Here is a 24,963-nt window from a genome sequence, read left to right on the forward strand (position 1 = left end):
ATTTAACTTAAAATAAAACTAAAATGCTCACTTTAATAAGTAGAATATAATTTAACCTAAAATAAAAGTAAGATGCTCATTTTAATAAATAGAATAGTATTTGATTTAAAATAAAAGTAAGAAGCTCACTATAATAAAACTTATTTCACCTTTCGTTAAAGGTTAATCTGAAGTTCAAGATTTATTGGAATAAATCCATTCCCGTACACCCAAGCAATGATGTGGATATTGAGTCATTGTTACTCTGTTCCAGCTTTAATACGTATTTGGGCACGGCCTCAAATCTCGCAGTCGATCAATCTTGAATTTTGCATTCCATCCTTTCATTTCATCTCCCATTTCTTGTGTCTGTCTGAATCATGGGCAACCAATAAATCCCATGCTATAGGGCCTTTATTAGTCTTTAAGAGTACTTTTTTCTCTACAGGGTCAGTGTGAAGTACACCTCTGCATCTGCGGATCATTATGCATGGGGACTCCCGTCTCTTCTGTTTGTCGGCCAAATTATTTCCGGTGACTGCTCCATGACCATACAATACCGACGAGAAAGCGACTCATGGCCATAGCATACATGATACTGCCCTTAAATACCAGGGTATACAATACAATATACGCATTAATGACAGGCTAATTTGAAATTTGATTTTGAATTTATTTACCCGCTCATTCGATGTTAGAATTTGAATTTATCTACCCGTTCAACCGATGTTCTTAGCAAACGGGAATCTCTATATCTTTGCAAACAGGGACTCCATCGAATTGAATTACAATACCGGCACCGTTGTACGCAATTTCCCTACCATACCCGGGGAGCCCAGAAATTATCCTTCGGGGGGAAGCTCTGTGCTTCTCCCGCTTGAAGGTTCGAGTGGTTACCAGACTGCGGAGGTCATGGTCTGCGGAGGGGCTCAAGCAGGGGCCTTTCTGAAACCCACCGCACAGTTTCCGACTTCGCAGACTTGCGGCAGAATGGTGATCACGGTGGCGGCACCTGTTTGGACGATGTCGAATATGCCCATGAGAAGATGCATGGGCGACATGATCATTCTTCCTTCTGGCGAAGTGCTTATAATCAATGGCGCCGGACGGGGCTCTCAGGGCTTCGGCTTCGCTTCAGAACCCGTCTTGAATCCAGTGAGTTACAATCCAGGACAGCGGACGTTTTCTGTCCTCCAAGCCACTACGATTCCCCGCGTGTATCATTCCACTGCGAATTTGTTGACGGATGGCCGTGTATTGGTTGCTGGGAGTAATACTTATCTGTTCTATACTTTCAGCGGGAGTAATACGTATTCTGTCGCTGTCACGGCTCCTCCCAACGGGAATATTGCACCATCATCTTATTACATGCTGTTTCCACTGACACAGGGCATCCCCGGCATCGCAGCCTGGATTCAAATCACGAATTAGAGACCAGGTAAAGTATACAGGAAACTCAACTATTTTAGCACTTCGTTAGTTTGATAAAAACTGATGACCGTTTACATTACAGGCAGACAATAAGCGCTCGGTCGGAGGTCTGGATAGTGAGCGCGCGTATGATTTGAAATAGCCAATCATTGCTATGTAAATTTGAAATATATATACCCATAGTTTACGTCCATTAGGCTGAAGCGTTTGTTAAAACAAACAAACTTGCCGCAGGATAAATAATCATGCACCGACAGATTGTTTAAGGCCCTTAGGCTTAAACTTTTGTTATATGTATAAACAAACTTGGTGTTGAAAGTAACCATGCCCTAAAAGAACTTGTATTTTTATGGTATTATCCTTAGGCTCAAACTTGTGTTATATGTATAAACAAACTTGGTGCAGAAAGCAACCATGCCCCGAAAGAACTTGTATTTTTAGGGTATTATCCCTTAGGCTCAAACTTTTGTTATATGTATAAATAAACTTGGTGTAGAAAGGAACCATGCCCTAAAAGAACTTGTATTTTTATGGTATTAATGGTAATATAAAGTACTTGAATAGAAGCGAGTTTCTGTCTGGGAAATTGTGAAAAAAAATGGATATTGTTTATATAATTCATTAAGGGCGATCATTGCCAGCGGCAGGATACTTAGATGGTATACTATTTGATTCTTACGAGGGTCAATTTAGTTTGTGCATTTCGTTGTAAGTTATTAATTATTTTTAAATTTATGAAATATTTGAAGGGAAAAAGTCTTTCTATATGCATTTATATTAATTTTTTCTTAAAATATAATATATAAACATATATTAATAATAATATAAATTATTTCAATTATATATATAAAAAATAAAATAGTTCAATATTCTATATATATAAAATATAATTTTTATACATATTGGAAAATAAAATATTTATATATTTATTGCAAGTAAAAAAAATAATGTGTTGATAGGCTTTTTCTACAATTTATTATATAATGTAGATGTTTAATTCTTATAGTGTTTAATTTTGAGATGAGACATGTTTTTTTTAGTTGGATATAATCACCAAAGATTAATCTTAATTCTAAATTTACTAACCATGTAAACTTTTTCTTAGTGCAAAACTACAAAATATTTAATTCTGCTTAACTCTACTTAAGATAGATCTATGTTGGATTTGATAAATACACTAATAAAATGTTTGAACTATAATTTTTTTTTTCTTTCACTTTTTTTTATACAATATATGCATAGTTGACATTAAAATATTTTATTTGTGATTCACATTCTACACATTAAAATGTTAATACATGACCCCTTATATAGAAAACATATATTGATAAGATATTCTCTCTCTCTTTATATATATATATATGAATTATTTATCTTATAAATATTTTTTTAATGTTACATGTTTATTGATACTTTTAAAATCTTACATGTCAACTTCACATTACACACTCAAGAAATTACAAATCTCCATCATATTTTGAATTAAAAATAACCTACTAAAAGAATTATATATATATTAAGTACATGAAAGAAGGGTCATGGTCATGGAAGCTGACAGCTGTCTCATTGATCAATGTAATCGTGTCGCTGTGCCCCAAGAGTGGGAAAGAATGTGTAGTAGTATACGCTGAGGCATGGCAACTGATGGATATTGTTGACAAGTGGGAAGGAATGTCCGATAGTACCCTGAGATAGGAGCAGATAGAGAATTAGATAAATTAATAGAACGAGTTCGGCCGAATACCGATGAACATTGTGAACCTACTACCATATCAATTGGCTGGATAAATGAAAAGATCACCGAGCTTGCAGATAAAAAAAAACGGGAGGCCGAAGGACAATGTAAAAAGGCAGGCAACGAGAGGCAGTCCTTTCCTGTGGATTGGGAGAAGTTAGCGGCAGCCATTGCATTATACAAATTATACAGTAGCATTGTGTATTACGCTTCAGGTACCCAAATGAACAATGAAACAGAAAGCTCACTTAATTTTGAAGAACTGAAGAAGGAATTAGAAAGGTTACTGGCCGATACTATTGCTGCTTGCATGGACAGAGTGGGTATTGCATTGGTGGAAAACTGCAGGAAATGGGCACAATCATTGGAGGACGATAAGAAAGAAGAAAAATTGCTCAATGCAATTTACGTAGCAGGGAAATCCAAGGGCGTGCTGGAAGCGCTGGAATGGTAGGTAAATTATTTTAAAATTGTCGTCTCCTATTAATATAAATGATTGTGTTTTATTCTTTAAACGTGTTTTGTTTAGTTTTAATTTCTTTGCTTAGAGATTTTGCCACTCGTCGCTGCTAACACTGGACGACAAGGCAGCAGTGCCCTTATTTTTATTGCGCATGTTAAAAGTTAGGCATAAAAAAGTAAAGCAGTGGATAAATAATGCTATTTTTACACGCCAAAATTATGAATAAATGCGACTTAACGTCGTAGTTTTCTCTCTCATAAGTACGTACAATTGTTATATCACTTGCCGGTAGTACATACACTTTCTTCTGAGTTTTACCCGTGATAAGATTATAGTTTTGGTTTAAATTTATTTTAACTTTAAATTTACATGGATATTCGCAGGTTATTGAGTTCCCAGTAGAAGGCGATAATGATGGAGTTGTTGACGATGATGATTACCCAGTCGTCATCCCATTCGGAGGACAATGGGATACTTATGAGTCGCTCGAAGATGGTGATGTTTAGCTTTATTTTCATTTTGAATTTGAACTTTTAATTTATATGGGTATTCGCAGGTTACTGTTTACGATATCGAAGTACAAGCCTATGGTGGTGTTTAGCGGCTGGAAGTATAAGATTAGGACAAATCCTGATTATTAATCAAAAAGTTGTAGTTGGCATTGTATGGGTCAAGTTGTAGCTGGTATGGTATGGGTCATTGTAATGTGGAGGTCGTTTTCATTTCAGTAAAAGTTTGAGGTCATTGTAACGTGGAGGTCGTTTTCATTTCAGTAAAAGTTTGAGGAGATAGACTGTAAATTTTTTTCAAAAGAATTTAACTCATATTTTAATGTGTAATATTTCTTCTTAATAATAAATAAAGAGTGTGAAATACTATCTTTTCTTTGTATTGGTTTATAATATTTATTCACTTTTATAAACCAAAGCTATTTGTTTTGGTTTATAATATTTATTCACTTTTATAAACAAAAGTTATTTGTTAGACATGCTATTGTTCAATTACACATATGAATTGTGTGAATTTAATTTATTTAGTTGAAATGATATATATTAATATAAAATTATTAAAAATAAAAAAAAAATTATTGAATAATATATATTTAAAATTTTATTAAGTACTCTTATTAAAAAATAAGAACATCAATGTGCAACCCTCATTTTCTTATTCATCCCATACCTTTGCCTCTATTTGCAAGAATATAGAAAAACTCAAATTAGATAATTGCATGCATTATAAGAAGAAACATAGAATACACAATAGACATCTGATATGGTTTAAGGGCTTTTCCTTTTTGACAAATTATGAACTTATGTAGAACGACTTCTTTTGGAGGTTGTAATGTATGATGGAGTTGGCTTTTTTGCTTCTGCAGATTCATATTCAACATCGTGCAGACAACCAATTCAATTGCATCATCCCTCTCAACTCTCAAACATAATCGAAATAGATTAACAATACACATATCTCTATTGCACATTTATTACATAGAGAGTCACCTAACATCCATCACTAAAAGATTCAAAGCATTAAACATTACAAGGGTGTGACATTATGTACAATAGATTTAACACTGTCAAGATTAAATTCATTACAGAATAAACCCCAGAACCAGAAAGCACAAGCATATGGAATTGTCAACCTCAAATTCTTTACAGAACAAAGTGAGTACCACAAATGTACAAGCATATATTATTGTAGTCCAAGCATGTAAGCAATCATGAGTTGTAGTTCAACATATATGAATTGATTATGCTTGATAGCATCATTACAAGTATAAGGGGTGGTAGGTGTGGGGGATATTGGTTATGATCCCGGTGGAAACCAAGAAACCACTTTCCGATGGGATATTGGAAATGCTACTAATAACCATGTAGTAGGATGACACTGTGGCAATGGTTAATGCTTCTAAAGGCAAGAGGAATACAAAGGCTAAACTATGATTGGGGACTCAACACTTATAATCCTTTTCATGTATACACATACGGATTTGTCACACCCTTGATTACAGAGGATCATTCATAGAACGCAAAGCATAGATTAACTATTTGTAAAAATTGAATTTATCAAGTTATCCAAAATCCTAACAAGTATGCATACAAAAAGAACAATGAAGTTATATCGTTAGAAGTGTGGAAAATATGTGTAAATGGGAGGTTGGAGGCAGACTGGCTGGAGGGGATAGGTTGTTCTATATACTTCCCACCTCCCTTGAATTGATGAAATTTATTTACATACAACCCAAAGGACGGATAGTGCCCATTTTAAGGATGGCAATTGATGGCATGTCATAACATCCACGTTATGTGAAATAAACCTACCCAAATCTCTGGTACATTGACATTTAAATAGTTGAGAAACAAAATTTAAGTTACAGGTGAAAATGTGAAGTTGGGTTACACTTTTTGCCATTTTTTAGAAAAAAATATCATTTTCGGAAGTTCTTCAACTTTTGGCAAACTAAAGCGATTTTTCTGTTTAGAATTTCATTTTACAATAACAAAAACTTGTGAGAAATTTTACTTATTTTTTGGAATTTTTTTATTCACATTTGATATGTCAACTTAGTTATTGTTTGGTTGTGTGTTTTTTAAAAATCAAGGGATTCATAACACACCATGTTTTTTAGCACTAATGTATTCTTTGTTAACTTGGAATTTTTGAAGAAAAAAAAATGTGTTGCAACAATCTAAACAGACTTTACTTCAATATCGTTATATTTACAAAACCAATTGATGCACATCATAATTACTAGATTTTTTTGAATTGAACTAATATGAAAAAACTGCAGATTTTGAAGATGTTTATCTGAGCATCAAGTTTCTCAACCTATTAGTTAAAAACTAAAAATATAAAAACTACCCATTACAAAAGACGAACCAATGTAATGAACCATACAAATTTCATATTTTTTTATAGTGTATTTTGGAAGATACAAATTTTGTATTTCGCTCAATCACAATGACCTTTAGAATTTTTTTGCACACATTTTCTTAGAAAATTAATTAAAATTAGCAAATTTCTATGAAATTCCATAAAATTTATATCTACTAAAGGTAGATTCAATTATGCAAATGTTGGTATTGGTTTTGACAATAAATTCACCATATTTGATGGAGTTTAAGCATTCTGAAGTTGGAAAAAGGTGAACAGAGCCAAGTTGTTGCATTGGTGTAGGTTAAAATAGTTCGGTCGAACTAAAACCACATTCGGCCAAACTTATATTTGTCGTCGACGCACATTAAAATAAACGGAAAAATAATTTGGCCGAATTAGTTTAAAAGTTCGTTCGAATTATTTTTAAAAGTTTAGCCGAAAATGTGTCGATATTTTTTGTTAGCCACAAAAATGGAACGATGCGACCTTCTGAAAAAATGTTTCGTCCGAACGATATAAATAAATGGAGCCGAAACATTATTTTCACACTCTTTCCTCATTGGAAATGAGTTTTTAAACTAAATTTCTTGGCTGAAATTTTAAAGGAAATTTTTTGGACTTGATTTTTAAAGTAAGTCTTTTGGGTTGAATTTTTAAAGTGAGATTTTTTAGCTTAATTTTTAAAGTAAGTATTTTGGGCTGAAATTTTAAAATGAAATTTTTTAGCTTAATTTTAAAGTAAGTCTTTTGGGCTAAATTTTTAAAGTGAGATTTTTTATCTTCTTTTTTTAAGTAAGTCTTTTGGGCGGAATTTTTAAAGTGAGATTTTTTAGCTTAATTTTTTAAGTAAGTCTTTTGGGTTGAATTTTTAAAGTGAGAATTTTTAGCCTAATTTTTAAAGTAAGTCTTTTGAGCTTAATTTTTAAAGTAAGTTTTTGGGGCTGAATTTTTAAAGTGACCCTTTTGTGCTAAATTTTTGAAGTGAGTTTTTTTGAGAGTAAATTTTTTTGGCTGAATTTTGGAAGTGAGTTTTTTTGAAAGTAAGTCATTTGTGCTGGATTTTTAAAGTGAGCTTTTTGGTCTAAATTTTGAAAGTGATTTTTTTGGAGGATTTTGAAATGGACTTTTTTGGGTTGGATTTTAACAATGTACATAGATTGAATTATCATGGGAAATCAAATAAATTGCAAGAGAAAATATGGTCGAACGAGAGACATTGAGGCTCATAGGGAATACGGGAGAAGCTCTTACAAAAGAAAGAAGGAAGAATGCACAAATATTAAAAAGGGAAATCAATCTCAACTAGAAGTATATTGTGAAATTTAAATTTTATTTGATGAACTAATTTGAAAAATATTTTGCAATGTAAAAAGAGAGAAATATTCCTCATAACATTGAGGATGAGATTGAAAATGTCGAAAGACAAAGTGAAAAAGATAATGAAGCAATTATTGATGATGTTGTTGACGATGTTAAAAGGGATTCAAGTGAAGAATTTGAATTACCATCAGGTGTGTGTGTGTGTGTGTGTGTGTATATATCATGTGAATTATTGAAACTATACATATTTATTAATTTCAATTTCATTCAAACTCTATTTTTTAATTTAATTATTTAATGAATATTTATACCCATTTACATTTAATTTTCAAATGTATATATGAAATCAATATCGATGATGAGATATGCCATTGAAACTTTTGGTTAATGCGGCCTTTGATGAGAATTTAACTTATTTTTAAAGTAAAAGTTAACTATCACAGAGCCGGCTCTACGACTCAAACCCTAATGGCGGCAAAGTGGTGAAAACCTAAGGAAGTCGGGACGAAAGTGTAGACAACTGACGCAGTCTAGTCCAGCAGAATTGTCAGTGGCCAAAGCAAAAAAGGAATGACAGAAAATGTCAGGAGGGGAGAGATCCCCTCCTACCAAGAAGTGGCGGCAGGAGACAGACAAAGAAACCAGGAGTCAGAGGAACGGAAGAGCACGGGACCGGTGCTAGGAGCGGCCTGGCAATCAGGCCGCAGAGGAAAGTGCCTGCCATGTACAATAGAGAAACCCAGATATGTGATCCTAGCGAACAAGCTGGAAAAGTACCGAAGTTACATGAGGGACCATGCCCTTATCTGCAAGTTTTTCAAAGTCTGGTCGTCGGAAAGGGACCTCACCAAGTGGATACAACGGAAATGGTAGCCTCAAGGCCACATCGAGCTCAAGCTGGGAGCGAAAGGCTTCTTTACGGTAATCTTCTTTAACCTGAAAGATAGAGAACAAGTTTTTGATAATGGCCCATATTTTTATAATAATGTCGGTCTGTTCTTGCGCTTCTGGGAAGACTGTTATAACCCAGAAAAAGAAACCTTTCTGGCTGCTCCTATTTGGGTTCGTCAATTTGGGCTCCCCACAGACTTTTGGGACCCGGATATCCTCGAAGGAATAGGAAACTCAATAGGAAGCTTCGTGAAGATAGCAAATACTACAAATAAAGGTAGATACACCTCATATGCTAGGATTTGTGTCTACATGAACCTAACAAACCCCATCCCCGACACTATAGAGCTTGAATACCACGAAGAGATCTGGCAGCAAAGCATAGACTATGAACATATTCCGTTTAGGTGTCATAGATGCCATACCCATGGCCATCTAGCAAAGGAATGCCCAATAACCCGAGAGGAAGAAGAAATCAGAGGGCCCCAAAGAAACAAGAGAGAGTCGGATCAGGAGGAATTCCAAGAGGTGAGAAACAAAAAGAAAGCCAACAAGGAACCCCCCCAGAAAGATAGGAAAGGCAAACAACCTGACACAGTGAAGCCAAACAGTTTCGCTATACTGCAGGTAGAAGAGGATGAGGAAGATCAACACATGGAACATCAGGAGGATAAAGGCTCAGACTGCAGTGAAACTAGTGAAAGGATCCTAGCTAAAAGAAAGGCCCCGAGTGAGACACAAGAACAGGAGAAGGAAACAGAGGAACAAACAGATCAGATGGAGACAGACCAGGAGTCCAGTAGGGAGGACCTAAGCCAGGAAGAGGAAGTGTTGGAAAATCTATTGCATGAATGGAAGAACCTGGATGAGAGGTTTATCCCCGAAGATCAAAAGAAGTTGTATACTGAAACCTTCCAACAATACAAAACCAAATTAGAAAAAGGCAAAGCCCCATCAGCAGAAAACCAAGAGACTCAAAAAGAAACCAGATTAGATCAGACTGGTCAAAATAAAGGGGGGAAAAAAGAGAGGAAGAAGAAACATCAAGGAAACCATACAACTTATGGGAGAAACCCTAGTCAACACTGGAAAAGTAGTTCCGCTTTCAGCGGTGTTCCAAACCCTCTCTCAAGTTAATCAATGATTTTGACCTCATGGAATATCAGAGGCTTAAGTAGTAAAGGAAAACATAGATATTTGGTAGCTCAACTAAAAAAAGACAAACCTCAGATCATGCTTCTCCAGGAAACCAAAATACCAGGACAGAAAATGGAGGAAATCCTAAATAAAATAAAACCAAGATACGAACATGTCACTATAGACCCCAAAGGCAGTGTAGGAGGAATAGCTATCCTCTGGAACCCAGCTGAAGTCCTTGCTGACTAGTGGATAGGAATGCCAAGAATCCTCACCGGGCGATTCAGACTAATAGGCCAAAGTGAATGGGTTGCAATCTCAGCTGTCTATGGGCCCCACACCCATGCAGACAGAGACTTGTTCCTCACTCAGCTGACTAAGCTCCGAAGTTTACACCAGGAACAGAGATGGATCCTGGCTGGAGACTTCAACTTAATTGCTTCTCGAGAAGAGAAAAAAGGTGGAATAAGCAGGGAAGACATAGAAATGGAAAGATTCAGAGAAGTGCAGACATAATTAAGAGTAGTGGATATCCCAACCATCAACGGAAAATACACATGGAACAACAGAAGAGGCGGTTCCAAACAGATTGCTTCAAGACTGGACAGATTCCTCATCTCAGAACACATAATTGAGCTGGATATCTTCTATGAAGCCTCTATCCTACCCTCAGCAGGGTCGGATCACTGGCCAATAAAGTTGGAAATAGCCTTAAATAATCAGAGCAAAAGGAGACCCTTCCGGTTCGAGTCCTTTTGGCTCCGAGCCCCTGACTTCCTAGACAAAGTAAGAGGCTGGTGGCAGGACAGCAAAAGTGGAAAGGAGGGCCTCAGCAAAATGCGCTCATTTCAGCAAAGGCTCAAAGAAATTAAAAGAAAAATTAAAAAGTGGAACAAGGAAGAATTTGGCAATATCCAGCAGGAGCAGGGCAAACTCCAAGCCAGAATGGAAAGAATCCAGCAGCAAATCATCTTGGACGGCCGAAGTCAGGCTCTGGCAGAGGAGGAAGGTAGAGTAATCACCCAATTAGAGGAAAGGAGAAAACAGGAGGAAATCCTGTGGAAACAAAAATCCCGAATCCAATGGCTCAAAGAAGGCGACAAAAACTCCAAATTCTTCCACAAAGCCATGATAAATCACCGCCAACACAACAGAATATTCTCCTTGAAGGACAAGGAAGGAAACAGAGTGACTCAGCAAGATGAAATTGAACATCTTTTGGTGGAGCATTTCAAAGGTATTCTCTCTGAACCTAATATCAACAGAGCCGAGGACATCGACAAAATCAACCACCATATTCCCAAGAAAGTCTCTAGAGATCAAAACCTGGCCCTTCTTCAGATAATCTCCAAGGATGAACTGGAGGAAGCAATAAACAAAATGGCTAAAAATAAGGCCCCAGGACCTGATGGATTCACCATTGAATTTTATCAGGCCACTTGGAGCTTCATAGGAAATGATCTACTTGATCTAGTGGAGGAATCCAGATGCTCCAAACGCATGCACCAAAGTTTGAACGCCACCTTCCTGGCGTTAATTCCAAAGTCTGGATGCTCAGATGAACCGCAGGGTTTTAGGCCCATCTCCCTATGTAATGTGGTTTACCAAATCCTTGCAACTATCATTGTCAACAGGCTTAAGCCTATACTGCCTGATCTCATTGCCCCAGAGCAAACTGGCTTTTTCCAAGGAAGGCAGATCACCGATGGCATTATAGTCGCCCAGGAAGTGATCCATTTCCTGAAAAGCTCCCGAGCCCAGGCATGCTTATCAAATTGGACTTGGCCAAGGCGTTTGATAGGTTTAGCTGGACCTATCTAGAAGGTATCCTAAAAGCCTATGGGTTTGATCAACGATGGATAAAATGGATCCTGTCTATGGTTAGCTCCCCCGTCCTGTCAATTCTCCTAAACGGCTCCCCCTCTGAAGCTTTCACTCCTTCCCGTGGGCTAAGGCAGGGAGACCCCTTGTCTCCTTTCCTCTTCATCCTGGCTGCAGACGGCCTAGGCAGACTGGTTAAGGCTCAAGTTTCCAAAGAATAGATAAAAGGCCTCCGCATCTGCGGAGAAGATATTCCGGTCTCCCACCAGCAGTTTGTGGATGACGTAATGCTTTACGGTCAGGCCACCCTAAAGGAGGCCCAAAGAATTATCAAATCCCTATCTCAATTTAGCAGAGCCTCCGGGATGGAAATAAATAAAGATAAATCGGAAGTGTTCTTCTTCAACACCTCCTTGGCAGTCCAAAGGTTCCTGGCTCGTACTCTAGGCTTCAACAGAGGATCCTTCCCCTCCAAATACCTAGGAATCATGCTAAATGAGCACCAATTCCGGTCGACCAACTGGAATCTGCTAATCAAGAAAATCCGCAATAGAATGGAGAACTGGACCCACCGCTCACTAAATGCCCCAAGTCGGGTAACCTTATTGAAATATGTTTTTCAGGCCATCCCAAACTACTAGCTCTCATGCCAAGAAATTCCTAAGGTTGCGAGCCAAAAGCTCGTCTCCCTATTCAAAAATTTCCTCTGGCAAGGGACTAGCAAAACTAGAAAGTGGGCCCTTATCTCATGGGAGTGGCTCTGCCGGCACCCTAAAGATGACGGTCTTGGACTTTGCGACCCCTTTGTCCTCAATCAAGTAATGGGCGTGAAGCTCTGGTGGCGATGGCTTCAGGGGGGCCCTGACCTGTGGAAGATACTTTGGGAAAGAAAATACGATGAGACAGGGGAAATCGAAGACAAACTGAGAAGGACGACAAAGACCAGAGGTTCTGCAATATGGAACCTGGCTAGAGGCAACAAGGATCTGATAAGGGAGCACAGTTTCTGGGAAATCCGGGAAAGAGACAAAGCCAGATTCTGGGAGGAATCCTGGTAGAAAAGAGACTGTCTCATTCAAAAAGACAACCTCCATGTCATCCTTACCTTTTCGACCCAGGCAGGGGCTTCAACAGTAGGCAACTTCTGGAAGCCTGACGAGGCAGGATACTGGAGAAATTGGAAATTTAAAGAAGACTGGGCAGGAGCACCAGAAACCGACAGATGGCAGGATTACTATACAGAGATGGCTTCTCGGAAAATAGCAAAGAAAACGGGGTCTGACATTCTCAGGTGGGGCAAACGCATACAAGGAAATTTCACTACAGCAGAAGCCTACCACCTTCATAACAACATCAACCTTCATCCGGAAAACAATCAATGGAAAAATCTCTGGGAAATTAAGCATTGGCCTAAAATTTCTTTCTTCATTTGGACAGTTCTACACGGTAGAGTGCTCACCTGGGACCAAATTCTGCGGAAAGGTAGCCAAGGCCCATCCCGCTGCGCCCTTTGCCTCGCCCAAGAGGAAACCATGGAGCACTTGATGAACCGCTGCTCCGTCAGCTCCTCCCTGTGGAACAACCACCGCAATTTGTTTGAGTGGCAGCACCGTAACCAGCAAAATATCGTAAGCACAATCATCAATTGGCCAAAGAAGCCTTACCTGAACCCGGTCGTTAACCGTGCCTGGCTCCTCTCCGCTGGATTCCTCCTCTGGAATATCTGGAAAGCCCAGAATGGGGCCATTTTCAAAGCAGAAACCAGAACTACCGCAGCAATCTGGGAGCAAGTCATCAGAAACCTCCGGGAAACAATCCTTTCGGAATGCTGGAAGGATGAAGACTGGAAAGTCTCGAATACGGAAGAAACCATCCTGGAAAAATTAGAGGTCAGACAGAGTATGGTAAACTGTGGGGATTCTCGTGCCGATAAGGCCAAAGAGGTGACTGAAAGCAACCAGTACAGATTCCCTCCACATGGATTCACAAAATTGAACTTCGACGAAGCTGCAAAGCACAACCCAGGCGAGGCTGGCATTGGCGGAGTCTTTAGAGACACAGAGGGAAACACTCTCAGAAATTTCGCGATGGACTGTGGGGAAGCTTCGAACAACAAAGCAGAGCTGCACGCCCTAAAACGAGGACTGGAAATAGCTCTCCGGGCAAACTTTAAATGACTCCAAATCGAGGGGGACTCAAAGCTGGTAATTGACATGGTCAAGAAGCTCTAGAAGCAAATTCCAGCGGAAAGAATCAGCAAAATCTGGAGAACCGCTTGGCTGGTAAGCGAAATTGGAAAGCTCATTCCAAAAATTGACTATCTCCTCTCGACCCACACCAGGCGCGTAGGTAACAAGCCGGCAGATTGGCTTGCGAATTGGGGCTGCCAGAACCGGGGCAAGGAAATTGATAGCGAGGGTCTGCCTCATTTGCATCAGGAGGAGAAAAACCAACTCCAGCAACTTCTAATCGATGATGCAGGAGGGAAAAGCATGGGAAAAACGAACGGCCAAGATCAGGCGGCACGCAGCGGAGGCGGAGATAATCTTCATCAGCAAGGCTCAGACAGCTCCTACGTGGGAAAAGGCAGAGGGGTAAGGCAGGCACATGACAGGCAGGTGACGGGGCATGGCCAGAATGGCCGAACAAGCGGAGGGGACATGCGAGCTGAGGCATCATTAAAGAAAAATCTAGAACCAGCTCCGGAACTCGAGATAATGAGCAGGGGAAGGACGACAGGTGGCAACAAGAGTCAAGTTAGGCTATGGCAAGAGCAGCCGGACAGAGAAAGGAATGATGATGCATGAAGTGGAAAGGACAATCCACGCCACTTTCTGAGATGAAAAAACCGGTTGGCGTGACGGAAAAATAAATGGACAAGCGGAGACCGGAATTTCTATAAGCCAAGTGGCGGCATGCTCGACACGACATCGAGTTAATAAACCCGAGAAAACAGATGGCAGGCTCATTCCGCTCAGCAAGAAGAATGACAAAGAACGGAAAGACGCCTGCTCATCTCTGCGACCAGCCCTCCTCGTCGGCCTCAGCAAGAAAAGGTGGTATGTTTCCTTCTGTCCTCGTCCCTCAGGCATGCACGCTTGTTTTTCTGGTCTTTTGGTCTGGCTGGATATGCTTTGGCCCTGTAAGCAGACCCCCTGTCGCTGCGAAGTTAAGGGTCCCTCGGGCTCCTTCTGGTTCCTCCTTTCCCAGTCCCTGGATGGGGAAGATTTGATTTATGGTAATGCTATGTCCTGCTCCAAGAGTCAGGCAGTTTGGGGGGCTTCGTCGGGCTTCGCCATGCTTCTGGAGGGTCCTAGCACCCCTGTTATTCTCTTATCTCTGGTTTTCTACCGTGGTTGGCTCCAATTCTGTTCCTCCCCTCCGCTGACCAAGGCTGTCTGGTCTCTTTGCTCTGTTGGTTGGGGGGTTCTCCGGACTCCTGTAAGAAGGTGGCGGGTCTTTTACCAACGTGAACATAATGGCCCTGTTCTAATGTCACGTGAGACTTCCCATGCTAAGCTCGTCGCCAAAATGGACCAGACCCCGACCAGGCTCTATATCTCTTACACTGACTCTCGGCTTTCTGCTGTGACAGGTAGGACCAGAGGGAAAATGGCTCCAAGAAGGACCACTCCTAAACAGAAGAAGGAAGCCGGCACCAGTAGTCAACCTAATAAAAGAGGCAGAAAGCCCGACTTCGATAAACTCCTTCACCTGATTGATGGGTACATGACTGGTATTTCTCCTGAGGTCCGCGCTCTCATCCATGAATGGGAACGCGAGCTGAGGGAAATAAGTGCGAACCAGGAGATCCCCCGTGAGGACTGGGCTATAATCTCCGACCCAGGCACTTCCAGAGGCAGGGACTCGTTATTCAATAGAACGTTACAATTCTACTGGATCATGAAGCATGTGGTTGGCAGGGCCATGGAGGTTAACCAAGCGGTGCACGAAGAGGAAGATGAAGAACGCAAGCAAGCGGAAGAACTCCTCAAACGCCAACTGACGGAAGAATCAGCCTCCATAAAGAACATTCTCTTGAAAGAACTTGCGGCGGTCCAAGTTCAAGTTTCCAGAAACCATCTGCTGCTAAAAAACATGGAGCAATTGACGCTGGAGCTCAAATGGGCCATTGAGCAGAAGATCCTGAAGCCGGGTGACAACGACTCTAAGCCGGCCCCGGTGAATCTGTCGGATGAAGATTAGTGGTGTGTTTATTTTCTATACTGTTTTGTGATGAATTTGAACTATATCTGGGTACCTTTCTCTGTTACAGTAGTTAGCCTCGCTTTGAATAAGCAGAACAGTGGTTATGATAGGAAGAAAGAGTTAAACATTTTTAAATTTTGGTCCGGCTTTCAGGCCAAAAGGTGGCGGTCTGGTTTCCCTCGGGCAGGCCAGCCACCCGAACTCTAGTTTAATTGTATTTTGATGTTTTATGGAATGAAGAATGCCTAACCTTACAAAAAAAAAAATATCGATGATGATATGTTAAAAAATGTTGGCACTAACATATATGGAGATAAAAAAACTGACCATGTTATACAATATCGTGTTAAGGTCATTATTGAGAAGTTATTCAAAGATGAAAGTGTGACATTTCAAGCTCAAATTTTGAGAGGTATCTTAGAATCAAAGAAATTAAAAGATGCTGCAACTCTATTGGGTATTCGAAAATCAACGAAAGATAAAAATGTGAAGGAAAATGTGATTCAAAATATAAATAGTGCTCTAAAAACAATTGGAAGATCTAAAAAGAAAAATTATGTAGTCAGACGTAGAGAAATACAAATGACAGTGGTTTCATCAAGTACTATAGAAAACCGTTTGGTAATATCTAAGGCAAAAATATTAGGGACCTCACGAAAAACATTGCACAAACATAGGAAATTTCGTTTGCAAATAGATGTAAATGATGAACTGTCTTGTTGGGTAGTTATTTGTAAGCAACCATACAAACATAGACTTGGAGAAGATGTTAAAAAATAATATATGAATATTGGATGGAAAATTCACATGTTTCACCAAAAGCAAGGGATGTGATGTGGTGAAGAATAACACAAAATCAATATGAAGAACATGCAAATCATATCCTGGACATCACTTAGATAGATTTGTTCAATGCATTCATAGAAGAGAATCGTGGAATTAATGTCTCAATCAATACTTTTGTGCAACAAAAACCATGGTATGTTAAACCTATCACTGTACATGACAGTTGTTATTGTCGTTATCACGTGGAATTTCAATTATATCATGACACCTTCCTTAATTTTAGTAAAACATTTTGGAAAAATTAACCTCCTCCTTCCATTATCCATGGTTCATATCTGAAATTCTATGTGCAAGAGAATGTCATGAATTATTTTACCAAAAGAATTGTGTTGGTGGTAAAAAATGTGATCATTGTGAAAATTTGACTTTATTTCCTGACAAATATTCTATTGATATAAATGGTCAATCATTATCTAACCTAAAAGTGAAATGGAAGATATATGAATATATCCATACACCGTTTAGTTCAAATAATAGTACAAGTGCTAAAAGGATTGATTTACAAGAAGAAGAAATTCTTCTGATAGAGTTTTTGAAGAAATTTGAGACAAAAAATTATAAGTACACCAAGCTTTCTCATAGATCTTGATGGCAGGGCCTATAATTTAAAAAATCCCGTGAAATTTTTCCACGAGGGACCATTTTATCAGTAGTTGATTTTGCAGAGAATTACACATTTGTTGCACAAAATGAAATACAGAGTGAATATTATCATTCTAACCATGTATATATGTTTTTCCATATTCCATATAGACATGCTGAACAAAAAGTTGATGATATAGAAAGAACTCATGAGAATCGACATGTTATTAAAGAATATCACTTTTATATCAACGATGATCGTACACACAATACATATTTGGTACAACATTGTTTTGATAAGATTTATGACTCATTGAAGGGTCTTTGAATAAAATTCAATGAAAATTGGATATGGTCAGATTCATGCGCAGGTCAATTCAAATATTCACGATCTTTCTTTTCGTTGTGTCTTCTTTATAAGAAAACCCACATTAAACATTGTTGAATTTCTTTGAGACTGGTTATGGAAAAGGAGAACATGATGCTGTAAGGGAATGTATAAAATGAGCACTTCAAAGATATCAAATGGATCACTCTGCAAGAAGAATTGTCTCAATTGGAAAAGTTGTTGAATGATGCGGTGTTTCACTAAGCCATTAGACTAAATCATCAAGGGAGGTACAAAGGTATGTACATATATACAAATTAACTTGTATATAGTTTTAATATATATATATAGATTGTATTTTAAATAACATATTTAAATTCTTGTTTGAATTTACTATAGGCGTTTTTGGCATATTGGAGTCGAAGATGTAGATAAATCGATTACATATGAAGACGAAACAATAAAAGGGACTCGAAAATTGCATTCAATTAAAGCAAAGTATCACCGAAATGCATTTGCATTTGATAAAAGAAAATATTCTTGTTTTTGTCCTGTTTGCATAGAAGACACACAATCCAATGATGTTTTTGAAAACAATATGTATGTAAAACCTTGGCAAAATACATAACTAAATACAAAGGGGAAAATGTCAGTTGCAATCTTCGAAGAGATGGTATCAAAGGAGACTATAGTATCATCTGAAGGCAATCATGTTTATGATTTGTTAGAGAAGGTAACATTTCAATTGATTTCAATATATATATGTGTGTGTGTGTGTTTTATGTTTCTAAAATCAATGCATATATAAGTATCTAGGTAATAGTTGAAATATAGAGATCTAGAAATAGATAATAAAATCAAGTCCATATTGATAAACTTAATTTCATGTTAATTATGATCTGAATTTACACTTGTTTTATTGTGCAGGAGATGTTTTTACTATAGTTGCACCCATTAACAACATAGAAAATGCCAAATATTATTTGATGCAGTGCACTGAACGAAAGATGAAGTTATTGGAAGACTATGATGATAACGGTTTTATATATGAAAGAGGGTATATTATACTGAAAGGTTATTTTTTCTAATAAACTCACCAAAATGAGGGTAATATTTACTTTCAAGACTATCAACCTGATGTCATAAGTTGTCGATATAGTCACTTGGTGTGTGAAATGTGCATAAAGTTTATAGAAGTTCAATAAAAATAATAATTGGAAGTTAAAAAATGAAGAATGTCAAAAGATGACCATGAACGAATCATTGAAGATGACATTCCATTAGAATTTTTTTAATTGAACTTCCCAACAATTTCTTCTACTTGGATTCATCTTTGAGAACTTAGAGTTCAAGTACATTGTTAGCATTTCTTTTTGTGCACTCTTAAGTTGTACATTCTTAAGAATTTGATGATGTGAAAGAGATACTCATTAGATCTTGTATTGAGTTACAAATTATATGTATACTACCTATTATGTAGACCTGTATTGAAGATTTACTACTTTGTTAATATGTGATGTATACTGTGCTATTACTGCTCTGTGAATTTGTGATTACGGTTGGTTGAGCCATTTACTAATATTATCAGAATGATTGAATGCAAAATGTACCAACTAAATGCAAATTTACTTTCCTTTCTCCATATTCATGAACTTAAATTATATGTAAAATCTTTAAAAGCATCAAACCATGCATGCATCATGCAAATTGTGGGCCCTGTTCCAATTTTCTTTAATCAAAATCTAAGTTAAACATATTGTTGAAAGAAAGACTACTGCCCCAGCTGCCATCGTTGGGAAGTGGCGGCAGGGCCGCCCCTAGTTCTGGTGGCCCTTCTTGATGCTCTTGCCTGATCATCGTCGCCATCGCCGTGCTGCTGGAGATCTAAACGATTTTTCACAGTTTTCAGTTGGGGATTTGACGTCTATCGGTTCCTGCTCTGCCTGAGGCGGAGCTTCATCTTTCGGCCCCTGCCTTCCCTTTCCTGCTGACCTGCATCCTCCCTCGGCTTCGGTTCTGTGATTCCAGTTTGGTGGCTCGCTCGTCTTGGACTCTGAATGGAAGAGGTCCGGGACTCCTTGCTTTGTTTCTGTCGAGCGGTTGAGGCGACTCAGTGCCTTAAGACTTTGGCGGCCCCTGCTCAACCTTCCGTGCGGCTCTGCTTGGTGGTATAGCAAAGGAGTGTATTCCTTTGGTGTTTTTGACTGCACGGCGGAGCGGAAACGGGGTTTTTTTTTGGTCTTCAGATCACCCTTCGTGGGGGCGAGGTGGCTACCCTAGCCGCCTCTGCCCCCGGACCTGCCTCTGCTCTGGCTGGGACCGGATGGGTTCCTCTGTTATGGCAGTTGGTGCTTTTTTTATGGCTCGCTAGCATTCCTTTGCGGTATTTTGATGCGTTGAGGGAACAGGGGTGTGGAGATGTATTTCTCTGCATTGTTTCGGGCCGCATCATCATTGTCGTTTTTGCTGGGGTTTCTGCAGGCGGCTGTGGAAGTTTGGGCAGTTTGGTCTCTACCTCTGGTTTCGTCGGCTTCAGGAGGAGAGTTTTGAGGGGGCGGGGGAGGTGTAGCTCCCATGACTGCACTTTCCTCATTTCGTGCCTCTCCTACTTGCTTGGGCAGCCAAATTTAGATGTTTTTCTGTTTCATTTTCTTCCACAGAAGCTATGTTTTTTTGCTTTATTTCCTGTTTTGTTGTGACGGGTATGGGTATCCTCCACAGTTCTATTTTCTACAGACTGGTTTGGGGTTTACATACCCTTTACTTGCTGCCTAGTTTATGGGCTTTTCTGGATTACTTCTCTTGAAGTATTGTTATTGTATGTGGCTTTGCCCACTTCTGCATATGCGTTAAGCATCCACAACATATAATTTTCTGAAATTACGGATTTTCTCCTCGGAAAAAAAAATCATGCAAATTGTGGGCCATGTTTTATAATGCAATTTTATCTAACTTATGTTTGTGCATTCAAACAACTTTATATTAAAAGTTAACTATCAACCAATATCCATAGTAGCCTCTCTATACATGAATGAAAAATGTACATACCATATTTTGTAATTCAATTTTAAGTTATAATTGTTTTAGACATCTACCCCAAATTATAAGATTTATTCAAATGCAAAATGTAGACCTCACATTTTATAATTTGCAATTTTAATAGATTCATTTTAAATAACTCAAGACAAAACAACTTTAAACAAAACCTAGGAATCATCTACTAAGTTACATTATAGGAATGACTGAATGCAAAATGAACCAACTAAATGGAAATACATAAAACCTTTAAAAGCATCAAACCATGCATGCATCATGCAAATTTTGGCCCATGTTTTATAATGCAATTTTATCGAGCTTATGTGTGTGCATTCAAACAACTTTATATTAAAATTCAGCTGTCAACTAACATCCATAGTAGCCTTTCTATTCATGAATTCAAAATGTACATACCATATTTTACAATGAAATTTTAAGTTATCATTGTTTTAAACATCTACACCGAATTATAAGGTTCATTCAAATGCAAAATGTAGACCTCGCATTTTGTAATTTGCAATTTTAATAGATTCATTTTAAATAATACAAGACAAAACAACTTTAAACAAAACCTAGGAATCATCTACTAACATTAAAAGAATGACTGAATGCAAAATGTACCAACTAGATGCAAATATGTAAAACCTTTAAAAGCATCAAACCATGCATGCATCATGAAAATTGTGGGCCATGTTTTATACTGCAATTTGATCTAACTTATGTTTGTGAATTCAAACAACTTTATATTAAAAGTCAACTATCAAACAACACCCATAGTAACCTTTCTATACATGAATGCAAAATGTACAAACCATATTTTATAATGCAATTTTAAGCTATCATTGTTTTAGACATCTACACTAAATTATAAGATTCATTCAAATTCAAAATGTAAACCTCACATTTTGTTATTTGCAACTTTAATAGATTCATTTCAAATAAATCAAGACAAAACAACTTTAAACAAAACCTAGGAATCACCTACTAACATTATAGGAATTGATTGAATGCAAATGGTACCAACTAAATGCAAATATGTAAAACCTTTAAAAACATCAAACCATGCATGCATCATGCAAATTGTGGGCCATGTTTTATAATGCAATTTTATCTAACTTATGTTTGTGCATTCAAACAACTTTATATTAAAAGTTAACTATCAACCAACATCCATAGTAGCCTTTCTATACATGAATGAAAAATGTACATACCATATTTTATAATGCAATTTTAAGTTATCATTGTTTTATACATCTACACTAAATTATAAGATTCATTCAAATGCAAAATGTAGACCTCACATTTTGTAATTTGAAATTTTAATAGATTCATTTCAAATAACTTGACAAAACAACTTTAAACAAAACCTAAGAATCATCTACTAACATTATAGGAATGATTGAATGCAAAATGTACCAACTAAATGAAAATTTACTTTCATTGCTACATATTCATGAACTTAAATATGTAAAACCAAGTTTTAAGCATCAAACCATACATCATGCAAAGTCTACCATGCAAAATGTACATACACTCCAAAATTAGCATGTATTAAATCATAATAAAGAGTTGAAGACTTAAAATATGTCCAAAATCTATATCATTATAAGAGTAAATATATAATAAAAAGTTGTCAAATAATAAGATGTATCAATTCATAATAAACAGTTTTACTTTACATATGTCCAAAATGTATATCAAGATAAAAGTAAATATGGTTCGGATGGCATAATGTGGGTTTTGAATCTCCTATTTGCAATGATGTACTTGTCTGCTGGTGCATCTAGAGGTTCTCCGTATATTTTTGGGGGCAAGATTATTATGGTATTCAGGGTTTCACCTTCCATTGGAAGTCGTTGGTAGATAGAACCATGACTCTGGTTGGTCATTGCTTGTTTAGGGAATTAATGTTTAGCTGGTAGATTAGTTGGCCTGCATATGCACTGAGAATGAAGAGATTTTGGGCATCCATGGATACATCTCCATCTCTGTTTGAGGGTGAAATTATAGATCTTACTAAACTTCATTGTATTTGGGGGAATTATCTGGTAAATGACAAGGGAGGGGTGTAATTTCCGTTGTTTATGCGAAGTTTGAAGGGCTCAACGTCATTGTGAAAAGAATGAAAAGTAGTTGCAAGAAGAACCCCCCTTTTGCAAAGATAAAGTGGCCTTCGAGAATTCAAAGATTATGGAAACTTTGGCAAGGCAAAGACTCAAATTAGAATTTGGAGGCTCATTGCAATTCTATATGAATTGGAGTTGTAGGTTTTAATGCTGTACATAAATTATCTATAGACGAATTCTAAAAACAGAAAATAAACAATGACGAGAATATAAAACAAATACACATAGATTTCCCCCGAATCCAAAAACCGACACTACTAGATTTATTTTTCATTATGTTGCTTTCAATGTTCCAATACATAAATATAGATGTTGAAGCATTCATAAACCCAAATCCATTAACCCTGGATTAGAACATAATCGTTGTTCCCTTAACCAGATCTATAAAATACCATGGGTAGAAAGCCATGATTCCCGAAACAATGTGCAAACCCATGCACAAAACGATAGGTAGGTTCGCCCACCTAATATAGGGTCCAATTTTGTTTTCCTGAGGCACTACCCTGAACCTCAAGCAGGGGGTTACCTCCCTCCCCTGTGACCCCTCTATTGTGTGCAACTAGTTGTGGAAAGAATATAACACACACCCAACAAGATTTAAGCTTGAGCTTGAGGCTTAAGGATTGGATAAAAATCACATTCTATGGTTCAACTTCATGTGCAGGAGAAAGAAACTATTCAGCAACCTCATGGAGATGTTGAAATGAAGACTGAAGAAATGGATCCTCTGAAGAGGATTGGTATCAAGTAGAAAGCTCCTAGAGAACAATACTATAATTATGCCCAGGTTTTCTAAATGCACTGCAAAACAATATTTTTTCTTTCTAAATATGTAAGCATATAGTCAAGTAGAATATATAGTTTTCTATCTAGGGAAACATTTTTTAATTGTTTGTCATTTTTGAAGAAGTGCAAGTATTGTAGTTGACTTTCCATTTTGTATTATCCTGCTGTCCAACATTACTGCAGCGTTTTAAGTAATACAAATTTATTCGCTTCTATTTTCAAAAACAAAACCTTGACAATGAGTATAATCCCTTGCTTAGAAAGTACAAAAGAAAGTACTCAGTAAACCATAGAGCTCTATTCACCTACTAACATGCAGAAATAGAGCTAACATTAACTACAAATGATTTGTGATGAGCCTCTAAATTAGACATAAATTAAGGCTCATTTGACCATCCTTCAGTGCATTAACCCTCTCTTTTTGTATTAGATAATGTATTTTTAACTTTCATATGTTCATTAGGAAGGTTTATGGATAATTTCATATTTGTACCTAATATTATATATTTTTGTGGAATGTTATGAGAATATTGGACAGATTATGAAGATTTGGAGGAGGAGATAATTTAGGGACTTTCTCCCTACTACATGAGGATAAATATTAAATAATAAATCAAGAAGATATTCTGAAATAATTGCACAGATTCTGGAGCTCCAATGATTGAGGAAATCTAGGAATGTGTTCCCAATCATTTAATGCAGATTCCTAGTATTGGGAACCAAATCCACTAATTAAGGGATTTTGGTGGGGAAAACTTCCTCCTTTCACGGAGAATGTTCCCTAATCATTTTTTATAAGTACCAAGTCGAATTTACCTCTAGGGGTTGATTTTTCTTAGCCTTCTTGTGAAGAGAACTCGTATTTTTGTAGCTCCACTTTCATTTCTTGCAGGGATGTAATTATATTGATGGAAATAATGAAGATTGGTGCCATGTTCAGCTTATAAATATTGGCCTCCTTATAGGAATCTGAGTTTCCTTGGGCTTGGCCATCCCAAGAGCCTCAGAGCCCTTTTGTATCATTTACTTTTCTTCTTTTCACTTTTTATTGATATGCATATCTTGTTCTTGTCTTTTTTCTATTTCTACAATTAGTATTAATGATTTCTTGTTGTAGGAATGGGTTAAATGGTTGACGTAAGTTATTTTGTAGGATCAAAAACATCATTTAATCATTATAACAACTTTGGAAGGTCATATTAATCATTGAGCTACTTGGATTAGCTTGCTTATTCCCAAATCTAGATTTCTGGAAGCCTCTTGTGGCAAATAACAGTAAATTTCTGCTATTTTTTAGAGCATGCTAGTTGATTCCAGTTGCACTACATCAAAAAAGAATTCTAGTTAATAAAAAAAATACACAATTTAATTTTCACTTGATTATGTTCGGCATTAG

General features: G+C 37.4%; 1 pseudogene; it reads left to right on the plus strand.

Moving 5' to 3' along the window:
* The first annotated feature begins 705 nt into the window (after positions 1-705).
* Positions 706-1,410, plus strand: LOC149145290 (aldehyde oxidase GLOX pseudogene; annotated as a pseudogene).
* Positions 1,411-24,963: the final 23,553 nt, after the last annotated feature.

This window comes from Pinus tabuliformis, chromosome X (genome assembly GCF_031772625.1).
Source record: "Pinus tabuliformis cultivar Carrire ecotype Pingquan chromosome X, CPIR1, whole genome shotgun sequence".
NCBI lineage: Eukaryota > Viridiplantae > Streptophyta > Pinopsida > Pinales > Pinaceae > Pinus > Pinus tabuliformis.